Below are 12192 nucleotides of genomic sequence, written 5' to 3'. Positions count from 1 at the left end.
TGAAAAATCTTTTATATATTAATTTTTGATGATCTACATTTGTTAGCAAAATATTGATTAGAAGAAAGATATTCGTGATCAAATCTCAAATTTCGTAAAAATTGTCAAAAAAATTTAACATCAACATTTTCAGTTCCGGGCGAGCTTCAAGGATGATGACTTCTGGTCAAATCTAAAACAAGCAAGCAAATCCACCATAACCACTATATCTTGCATTTAAATTTCAAGTCCCTAACTATAACAGTTTTTGAGGAGATGCGTGGACAATATCATGTTTCAAAATACATGAAAAAGGGAGATAATTCAGAAACGGAAGTGAATTTTCAGACAGGAAGTATGATGCAAAGAGATATTCACCCTACCAAGAAAAAAAAAATAATATAGAAGAATGAGAACGCGTAGAAAAACAGTAAGGTCTTCCGCTGAAGACGGAAGACCTTAATAAAGAAAAAGAAACCGTAGAATAACAAGAGGGTCTTCCGTTGGAAACGGAAGACCCTAATAATAATAGAAAGAAACAGTAGAAAAACTAGACACGATCTCGTTGCGAGCAACGAGGAGGTCTTCCGTCCGATTTTTAGAAGGTGATATGACGTCCTATTACAAAACATGACTCAGTAAATAACTATATAGATAAGAGACTTTAGGCCCATCTTGATCCCAAATTAAGGGAGACAGTCCCTTTTTCTTAATATCAAATGAAAGGTCGTCTAATTTTAAACACTTTTGTTCAACAAGTGTTTAGAAATTCATTATCGTTCCTGAGATATATGTGAAAGAAAGTTTTTTGGACCGATCCCTCATCTTCTATAAGGGCCGTTTAACGACATTTTTTAAGGTTGAATATTGTTTTGTGCATCATTTTGAGCATCTTTGCTTCTATACTGCATTTCCAAAGATTTTTCCTTTCTGATATATGGGTAATTAATTTTTTCGGACATTTGACCTCTAAAAACCTCTAATTATGTTCTGCATGGTAAAATCATTGCATTACTTGGATACGTAACTATAAGATAACATATCTGCTTTTATGATCTTTCAAAAATATATCTCAGTAAAGACTTAAGAGCCTTCTGGTCCCCTACTGTGAGAGGCCAGCCCTCTTTTTTTGATATCGAATGAAAGATCAAATATCAAATGATATATGGGTGATCAAATTTTGGACGTTAGACCCCTAGAAACCTAATTACGTAACACATGTTAAAATCAATAGATTCCTTGGATATATAGCAGTTGAGATCGACTCAAAATTTGAAATTTTGTTTAACGTGATTTTGAATGACAATAGTTGTGAATGGAATTGGAGATCATTTTGGAGAGTAAAAAGGTATTAAAAATAATTCATGCACATGATTATGCATATGACTAATAAAGCGTCTTACACATGTAAATCTAAATGTTAAAGCTGCTTGGTCCGATTTTCATTAAAACAATTGTACGCTTTCAAACGATGGTTATGCTAAGTATGTGTGCAATTTAATATACGTTGCAGTAGTTTTCCCGGTCAATTAAGCCATATTTCAATGAAAAATAATGTACATGTTGATACTCGTTGGATCCGGATATTGTGTATTCCGGCATGCTGTATAATCCGGCGACATTATTCAGCCCCTTGACATTTTCCTAACATTTTTGTTTAAAAAGTGTTGTGCAATCCGGATCCTGTCTATTCTGTACACCGCCGCAATTAAAAAAAAACCCGACTGCTTATAATTAGTTAGAGTTATCTCCCGTAGTCCGGCCACTTATCGATCGATCGGCCTTCTGCGAGATACTTAATTCCAATTTTTTCTGTCGTTGCTATTGATTTAAACAACTGTGAATATAGATGCAAAGTAGCAACTTATTTCAGTTTATACCGTTAAGTCTTGTTATAAATAAATACGCATTTTTTTCCATAATTAGATTATAAGTTCACCCCATTTTTGTTTCAGGCCGTGATTCAGAAAACTGCGGGAGTAAGACTGCCGATATCGTTTGTCATCCCCTCAGTATACCTCGAAACGTTATAATTTCAAATCAGGCACCAAACCATGAGGAGAAATGGAAATATTCGGCGGATCTAAATGTTAAAATATTCTCATGATAAAATTTTGTATTTATGGCAAATGTAGATTTTAATTATTATTTTTTTCTTCTACAAAATATAATCGCACTTGTATTTTGTATCTATAACTTTTAAACTACTTTTAGTCAAATCTGTCAAATATCATGGTCGTTTCACCCTTTTGTTGCAAACCAAGCTGAAATGTTCAATCGATGCGCTGTTGAACGAAAGACTCGGCTACAGAACTTACTGCATGGGTCGTCTAAAAATATTAATTTCAATGATAAATTTAGAAACTTTTAGATTTCACAATGTGTAATTTTTGTTACGTTACAGGAACATTGTCATTTCATGTACATATAATTTGCACAAAATAACTTAAATGTTATTCATGCAACCTGTGTTTAAAATTTTAGACCGCTCTTGATAGATATATTTGAGAATTTTAGGGGTCTTCTTATCGGGGCCGTGTAACAAAATTTGAGCCATTTCCGAGAAAATGCGTGCACAAAAATCGTTAATAAAAGAAAGGAATGTCGTAAACGGAAGCTCTTAACAAGGGGACGGGTAGTGCTTTAAAATTCCTATTTACATGTTTTTAACTTACCTTGTAAAATTATCAATCATAGGCATTGGATAACTGCTATTGCTTAATTGGCAAATTTGATTTGCTTATTGACTCCATAACCTCTACAATTTCGCTTTTATAAAATACATATAGTACTTCAATCAGGTGTTGTACTTTACAGAACGGTCTTTACGCGATCGCCGAGCGCTTCTTTTAGGAAAGAACAGTCCTAATCAGACAGAAAATACATTATAAAGCATACAGACGTTTTATTAAAGTATATATAATTTATGTATTAAATATTAGACTGTGCCTGAATATGCAAAGCCCATTTGATTTGAAAATTTCCCTTATCTACTAAGAAGTATTTTTAATCATGTGATTGTCCTCTACTCGATCGTAAACTGTCCGAATCCAATCAAAACTTTTACTCATCGAATGTACATAATCTTTTTTAAAACTCGCATATTCTTTCAGAATAAAATTTCAATAACAAACAATAAAATCTAATTAATAAAAGAATAAAATCAGCAATGAATATTCTTTTTTATGAATCAGACTACCATTGAAAAAAGGTTAAACGAATAGTGTGACCCTTAGTCTTTTACGGCCTGAATATAAAAAAAATTGTTTAAAAATGGTAAGTTTTATCGTGCCCGCACCTACCGCAAGCATGTTACATTGCCTTATCTCGAACGCTTTTTAAATATATTTCAACTTTTGCTCTCTCTCTCTCTCTCTCTCTCTCTCTCTCTCTCTCTCTCTCTCTCTCTCTTAGCTCATAAAAAGATTCTGATATTTTGTTAGCCAAATGAATTATCACATATTACAGATACTTACGATGTGTGTGTTGGAATAATCATTTTGTGAATATCGCCTATATTTTGTTGAAGTAGGTAATGTAATGCATTAAATTCTCAGCAGCAAACTGTCAAAAATAGACACAGGGGAATGTATTTACGTTTCAACTAGTACGACTGTAAAACACTGTATTATATTCATTGATCGCATTTGTTTTTACTTTACGCACTTTGAATTAAATCATTGGTTTGATGCATCGTTAACCAATATAACTGAAAATAAAAATAATTTAACAAAGTATGAATGAACCTTCAATTGTGTGATAACGTATATACACGAAAAGCATGTGTCCGAGACTACAGCAAATCGGCTGTCCATTAGCGCGGCATCTCCTCGGCCCGTGCTATGTAAATGTACACCCAACGTGGTGGGTTTGACATGTTTGCAGTCTGATTACTGAATTTCATTTTCCAACAATAATACTATTTCATGACATAGACAAAATCACAAAGAACGCCTTATTCAATGACAGTCATACTAATTTTTTTTCAATTACGATACAAAAACAGCATTACTTCGTAGGTAATGGTATAATCGTTTTTCTTTTACTCTTTAATATCGTTAAAATCGGAATTCTTTGTGTTTTTGCATCCATGTGTGCATTACAACAAGGTGCAAATCTTGTGTATTGTATAACGGTAGACCACTCGCTTTTAAGTCCAGCCGCGACCTATTTCCTCGGCCGCTGGCAAGGGATCGGATACGTATAATTGTTTACATACATGCAGCTTGAAATCCAGCTAGATTTTAAATGCGACTCAAATGGATTGCATAGAAGCAATTCTTTTATCCATAATGTGTTTCCCTAGAATAGAATTAAACTGTTTACACACTTTCCGCATGTAACCTGGTACACTTTATATGGTAGTAGGTAAAAGTGTAATCTCTTTTATTTACTCACTTTATATGGTATACGTAGAAGGTAAAAGTGTAATATTTTTTATTTACTATAAAATCGGAGTTTTTGTGTTTGAAGCTACATAAATAAACACGTGTGTGCATTACAGCAAGACGCAAATCGTGTGTATTAGATAACGGCAGACCGCTCGCTAGTCCAGCCGCGACCTATTTCCTCGGCCGCGGGCAAGGGTGTTCACATACGCAGCTCCGAATCCAGCTAGATTTTAAAAGGAACTCAATGGCATTGCAAAGAATGAGTTCTTTTATCAATAATGTGTTTCACTAGAAAATAATTTAAATGTTTAAACACTTTCCGTATGTAAACTGGTGCCCTTTATGTCAGTTATACGCACAAACACCCCGTTTATTTGCCAAATAAAACACTAATACATGGTAACAAGTCTAGCTTTTTACACTCATATTACGCAATACCCGAAGAAAATATTATTGTCACGACATTAATAAGATCATAATGAACAACTTTTGCAGCGACAGCCATATCGAAATCTTAACCACGTTTGAGTTATAAAGCGATAACTTTTAAGAACTCTAGGTCCCTAACTTGAGGGGCCAGCTCCTTTTTCTTGATGTCATATGAAAGATCTTTGAAACATAAATCTTTTCTGTTCTACATGTCTTAACAAAATATTTCGGGGAAAAAAGATAAACTAAGAAAACCATGCAAAATCCCAACGCTTTTTTATCTCATTTTTTGAGCCCTACCGAACTTCGGCGCGTTTTGCGCTGAAAAATTATAAATCGCCTATTACATATCTACAATCTTTCATCTATCATTCCTGAAATTTTGAACTCAATATCTGTTTTAGTTTATGAGAACCTTCGTGGACAAGCCGACCCTCCAAAAATCATTAAATCGTTAATATCTCAAAACCGGAATCGACGTCATCATTAAAAAAGATTTGCAATAAGGTTCAGAGCAATATCTATCAGATCGGAAGGTTTCATGTAAGTCGGCCGAGTAGTTTTTGAGAAATCGCGTACACAAAATACGTAAGAAAAAAAATAATAGGGAAAAAGAAACCGAACGAAAACAATAAGGTCTTCCGTTGGAAAACGGAAGACCTTAACAAGAGGGTCTTCTGTTGGAAACGGAAGACCCTAAAAATTTAACAAGCACAATAATAGTAAGGTCTTCTGTTGGAAACGGAAGACCTTAATAAAACAGTTTAGCAAGTTTTGCTGTGTGATTTTGTCACTAAACAGGATTAATATGCCTGAATACTCTCTCTCTCTCTCTCTCTCTCTCTCTCTCTCTCTCCCTCGCGCGCGCGCGCGCGCAAACACAATTGACAAGTTTCTATCTTTTTATCTATCTAAAGAATATCTATCTATCTGCATATCTAAATATTTATCTATCTATCTTCCTTTCCACTGTTTATCATCTGTCTGCACATGTGCATAAGCCCGTTGTCAAGGACGTAAGCCTGGCCTTAACTTAATCCGATACTTGTGTTTACGGCCAGGCGTACGCCTCTAAGTGAAACGCAGTTTACGCCGGACTAAATTTTGGCGTACGCCCTAAGGCCTAACTTAAGTTTCGTCGTATCTTACGCCTTTTAGTGAAACGGGCCCCAGGTTTATAAAATTCAAAGAAAAAAGATAATGAGCACATAAATACAAAACACATAATAACATAATTTCTGTTAATTAAGTTGAATATCATATTACCTGTATTACTGTTATACTGGCATCCAGATCCACGTGTCTGTCATGCTGCGTCAAAGCTTGCTTCCATGCTGGTGCTCTTTGTGCTGTTTTTCTCTTTATCTCTCGCTCTATCACACGACTGTTTGCCTTAAAACATAAATAATATGGTTTAATTATGTCCTATAAAAAAACTGAAAATAATTTTTTTACCTGCTAGAATGCATATATTTATTAAAAAGTATTTTTTGAGTAAACAAATTTGTATGTTTATCAAACAATTAATTTAGATTTTCCATACGTACAACACTTAAAGTCGAAATATATTATTAATTTTGGCAGAATAAAGATTATAATACTCAAATGGATAGACCTAGGGCTATATGATCAGAAAAAAATGTTCACTCAAGGGGAAACCATTCAAAGTCATTATCATATAATTACCTATTAGATTCACAGCAATTGTGGTTTCATTAATATTCAAGGGTATCGATTTAAATGTTTTGTAGCTTCAGGTCTGTATCTCCTTGTCTGAAAAATTTGTATGAACGACCTCCAAGGTCAGCCATTTGATTCTTTAGACCGGGAGTACAGACCTGCAGCTACAATTTTTAATGGATAAAGTGATAATCAAAATTAATATCATGGATATACTTAACAATGAAATCCACGAAAATTGTTATTCAGCAAATTTTAATAAACCACTGTGACTGCTAGTATTTATATAATTCTAGGATTTCGCAATAAAAAAAATCCAAAATTATACAATTTAAATCAATTGTTTTTTACCTGACTTAATAGGGATGTGGACATTTCCTTTTCTCGCCTTATGATTGTTGATTGGTTTGGTGGTGGGATGTTGCATGCAGCTAAAAAATTCTGCAAGTGGGTTGGCCCCATTCCAGAGCGAATCATGGCTAAAAAAAGAAGAGCTAGTGAAATATCTCATAACTGAAATTAATCATATTTATGAGAACAAATATATGTATGAAAAATGGTCCTAAAATTAGCCTTATAGTTTATTAAGGAAGTTTAGATGAAATAACAAATATTGATATCAATGGCCTGACCCCCTTGCCAGCAAATATGTGTGCCAACTAATAAGATGCAAGATCCCCAACAGTGATGTATATATCTTTCAAACAAGTCAACTGGATTGCACACATTTATTCTGTGATATATAAATGTTATATATACCAATAAATATTATAATATATATATGAATCTTTGCTGTGTTTTATGTTTAAAAAAAAATAATTTCTCAGACCAAATGAATCTTGCTTGAATGCCAATAAAAAGGGTTCTGCAGTTTTTGTCATTTACATGTATTGCTCTAGATGGGTATAGTCCACTAATGCATTTTCTATAGGCGGTAATGTTAACGTTATGGTTCATAGCTCCGGCCCTAATTTTCGTTCATCAACGAAGGACCTCTTAAATGACAGCCCATCAAATTGTCTATTTCCTGTCAAAATTTTGTGGTTTGAAGTCAGATTCGTTTTCCAGCAAAATGCGTCTGTATTTAAAAAACTCTGTAAATGAAAGCAAAAGTTAAGAATTTCTCAGTTTTGGAAAGGGTGTACATCAAGCAATTTCAATTCTTTTCTTCAAATGATAATTTAATTGTGCCACATGTTTTTAAAATTGCAAATCCTCTTTTCTGACATGTGTCAAGCATTCTGATTTAAAATGTCCCAATATATGAATATACACTCTGCAAGTGTAGGGATTATTTTACTAAAAGGCATTATTTTGTATCCTACCGTGTCTAAAAATAGTTATAGGGATATACCCAGATTGTATATGTGCCTGCCATGAGAAGGAGGGGGTGTCATTACACAGTGATACAAAGCATGGCTAATAGAGTTTGAATTGATTGGTTGTTGTTTTTCTTATCTGTTTTACATTCATCTGTTCATGACTGAGTGATAATTCATTAACTGAAATTTGATATGTATTGTAAACATTTCAATACATCGGATTTTCATTTATAAATTTAGCAGTGTCTGACTTCGTAGGTTGCATGGTTTTACATACAGTTGAGATTGTAATTTATCGAACTTACCTATAGTGGCTTTGTTATGTCATTTACACCCTTCTCGTTTCTTTTGCCGGTGGTTACGGTGTTAATATAAAGACACTGGGGACTGGGGCACTGAATATGTAGGAAGCTTCCTAGGCCACTGATCTTTTCGTCTACGATATGAGACAGGTGAAGGGGGTGAGAACACTTAAGGCAAAACATCTGGTCAGCCATATGCTTCAGTCCAACTATCCTCCTGCCGTCCCTCCATGAAATATCACTGTCTTCTGCCACTGTCTCCACGAGCGCGATGTTCGCATCGTAATAAACATCATGGTCAGCTGTTTGTGAATAATTGTAGCAATCGTCTACTTCGCGTGAATACGAGTCTTCTGTTCCTCTGGTTTTACTCAGGTCATAATTAACTTTATTGAACTATTTTAAACGGTTTGATCTGCTTGCTGTACCTTTTTTAACAAATTTCCCTTTCACTCTTGGCTGGTCAGAAGTTGAACTTGTTGACGTCAGCCATTACTTTCTTAACTCGAACATGCGCGCGACGTTTTCCGGAAATGGTTACAACAAACAATTCTCTTTTTAGACTTCACATGAATCGGTAACGTGACGCCTTACAATCGCTTTCTTAATCCGGGAGTCACGATTTTTACAAATTAGAATATACATTATTACATGATTTATGCTAGTAATATCCCAAACTGTTGCACTATAGTTCTTGACAGTAAGATTTTAAAACATTGTTGAAGTTAAGAAAATGATATGACAGCGGGTTAGTGGTGATTTGTTTGTGATATATGGATGCATTTATGTTTAAAATGTAGAAATAGTAGATCTGTTACGAAAATTCAGGGAAACTGGAGTCGAAACATGGGCCGAAGCGTAAACCGTCTTTGGTTCCGACATTTACACGTTGTCCATAATCAAAATATGAGGGCTTGTGAAGAGAAGTGGATGTAGGCTATGTCTGTCCACTTTTCAAAAGAGAATAAACTCGTCATGGTTACAAAAATTAAAGAAATTTCATAGTTCAAAAATAAATCTTCTTTCTGCTTTTAACAATCTTTGAACAAATTTCACACGTTCATCATTTGTATACGAGGGTAACACATTAACAGTGTTTCCCTTATTATTGTAAAACATTCTTTTATTTATTTCAATTCCCTTGTGAACCTATGGTATGGCTTTTTACAAATAAATCCACACCACGTGCGTTGATCTGCCGAATCTATAATGCTCAACCTACCAACTAGCTGCAATATTGCAACAAAATCACTAGATACATAAAAATAAATCTTCTTTCTGCTTTTAACAATCTTTGAACAAATTTCATACGTTCATCATTTGTATACGAGGGTAACACATTAACAGTGTTTCCCTTATTATTGTAAAATATTCTTTTATTTATTTCAATTCCCTTGTGAACCTATGGTATGGCTTTTTACAAATAAATCCACACCACGTGCGTTGATCTGCCGAATCTATAATGCTCAACCTACCAACTAGCTGCAATATTGCAACAAAATCACTAGATACATTTAACGCTTACATTGATTTTGGAGACCGTGCCCGACAATAAATCAATTTACATATTAATTTTTTTTTTATCTGGCATGGTGTCCAAATAAACTGTAAGCGATAAACTTTAATAATATTTACTGAATTTTTACACCTTATTGTATTTATCCGTCATTTCATGATTAAACAAACTAATATACTTATGCAATGAATTATCAATTAACAGGAACACACAGTTGGGTGTTTTGGTGCACAATTAAGTTGAATAAATTGAATAGAAATCTTGTGAACAATTTTCTATGTATTTCTGTGTTAAGCTTTGAACCCCGCCTGGGGCCCCGGTTTTGGTCTGAGGGTCACGACATTTATAATGTGAAACCTTCACTATATATACAAGCTTTGGTGTAAATATTGGCATTTCTGGTGCAGTGGATCTTGAGGGAAAAAAAATTAAACATTTTTCCTATGTATTTCTATGTTAAACTTTGAACCCGGCCTGGGGCCCCAGTTTTGGTCCGAGGGTGACGATGTTTACAATTCAGAATCTTCACTATATATACAAGCTTCTGCGTAAATATTGGCATTTCTGCTACAGTGGTTCTTGAGAAGAATTTTTTTTAAGTCACACCTACTATACTCACTGTTTTGCAAACAACTTCCTTTTATTTTGACAAGTTAGAATCATCCTTTCATAAGTATGCTTTGTACTAAATTTGGCCCAGTGGTTTTAGAAAAGTCGAAAATGTGAAAAGTTTACAGACGGACGGACAACAGGTGATCAAAAAAGCTCACCTGAGCCTTCGTTTCAGGTGAGCTAAAAACGAATGCGCGAGCTCTTGCAAAATATGCGATAGCTCACGTGAAGCCAAACAAATCCGATCGCAAGGTGTTGTAAAGTCCTTATGCGCCAATTGTGAACAGGGGCTTAATACATTTTTACGATCAACCTAAATTTGGGTGGCAGTCATAAAATTACAAACAAGATACAGCAAAATGTTTTTGACTAATCAGTACGTATATTTTTAATGTGCAATTGTACTGGAAACAAACCAAAAAAAATAAATTTTATAACTACATGTAGTATATAAAGGATAAAAGCATTTTTTTAAAATAAAAATATTGAAATGCAAAAACAATTTTAAATAATTTGAATTTTATTTGAACATACTGTATACAAGGTTATTTTCGTCCCCTGTAATTTTCGCCTGTCTACACTTTCAAACAGTTTCGCCCAGTCTTGAATAAGCCCAACAATTGGTGTTAACAGAGATTAAAGAAAAACATGTTCTAGGTACCTTAAAGCAACTATTATGATTACTAGAGAAATTTACTTCCTATATTTTATTTCCGAAAAAAAAAAATTCGGGTAAAAGTTTTGTTTAGCTTAAATTAATACATGTAATTATAAAACTATAAAAAAAACTTTTCATAACAGATTTAGATTAAATACATATATCATTTACAAATTGTAAACTAATTGTCCTCGAACAATTACATTTAGTGGTCTTTGCACATTTATATTTTTTTAACAAAACATAAGATTGCTAAATAAGGTATACAAACAAATTATACCTATGATATATGTTGTAATAGAAAATGGGAAACCAAAAAGCTATAAATGATATTTAAGAGTTTTAGGGTCTTTCGTCTTCAGCGGAAGACCCGTCTATTATTCTTTTGCTTTTCACTTTTCATTTTATTCATAACAAATTTTGTGCTGGCGATTTCTCAGAGAAGGATCGTTTGATGTCCTAAAACTTTCAGTGATGATGCATCGCTATCTGAAGTTGGTATCGCCGGGATAATTTTTCAAAATTTACTTCCTTTCGTTGACGATTTTAAAAAGTCAATTTTTTGGGTCAGGTTTCTCAAAAACGAGTAAAAAAAGAGAGCCGAAATTTTCAGATTTTATACATCTAATGCACATCGGTCAAGAGAATGTCCGCTGTCACTTCCGTTTGTCACCGGAAGGAAATTTATAAGAAATGAATTTTTCAACTTTCAGTTTTTGATATTTTTCTTTGAAAGTTTTACATTTCATAGTAACCTTTTCACTGATTTAGAATATGTAATTTGTTTTAAAATTGACCAATGCGTTTTGGAGATACAAGGCATCAAAGTCCTGAGGCAAGAGTTCGAGTAGTTCAGTCGTTAGATTCGTTGATATATGCCCAGGGGACCTTGGTTCAGGCCCCGGGGGCGGTATTTTTTCGGGGTTTTTTTTGCGTAGATTAACAATATTGTCTTAAAAGTGAAGGATATTATCTCATTTACTCAAAAATTAGACGGAAGACCCTTTCGTTTCTTGCAACGAGATCGTGTCTAGTTTTTTAGTATTTGCATTTGCTTTGGAGTTCTCTGTTGTTATCGTTAAAAAATCTATAAGGGTCTTCCGTCTTCAGCGGAAGACCCTTCTATTATTCTATTGTTTTTAAGGGTATTCCGTCATCACCGTCAATTCTATTATTCTTTTTTCCCTTACACACTTTGTGCAGGCGATTTCTCTAGTATGGCTAGTTCGATTTCCTTTGAGTTTCCAGGGCTGATGCCTAGTTATTTGATATTTATATCTGCGTAAGAATTCTCTTTAATTAA

General features: G+C 33.9%; 1 protein-coding gene and 1 long non-coding RNA gene across 2 annotated transcripts in view; both read right to left on the bottom strand.

Moving 5' to 3' along the window:
* LOC136273138 (uncharacterized) overlaps nucleotides 1-12192 on the bottom strand; it is an 88598-nt gene that overhangs the window by 64150 nt on the left and 12256 nt on the right. The gene's annotated exons all lie outside the window — the stretch shown is intronic.
* Nucleotides 6066-7561, bottom strand: LOC136273132 (uncharacterized). Its single transcript, XR_010711327.1, has 3 exons — nucleotides 7365-7561; nucleotides 6831-6958; nucleotides 6066-6191 (listed from the first exon to the last, which is right to left on the bottom strand). It is a non-coding gene; the product is annotated as an uncharacterized lncRNA (long non-coding RNA).

The sequence above is a fragment of the Magallana gigas genome, chromosome 1 (genome assembly GCF_963853765.1).
Source record: "Magallana gigas chromosome 1, xbMagGiga1.1, whole genome shotgun sequence".
NCBI classification, from domain to species: domain Eukaryota; kingdom Metazoa; phylum Mollusca; class Bivalvia; order Ostreida; family Ostreidae; genus Magallana; species Magallana gigas.
The sequence above is the reverse complement of the archived record's forward strand: the minus strand, read 5'-3'. Positions and strand labels throughout refer to the sequence as shown.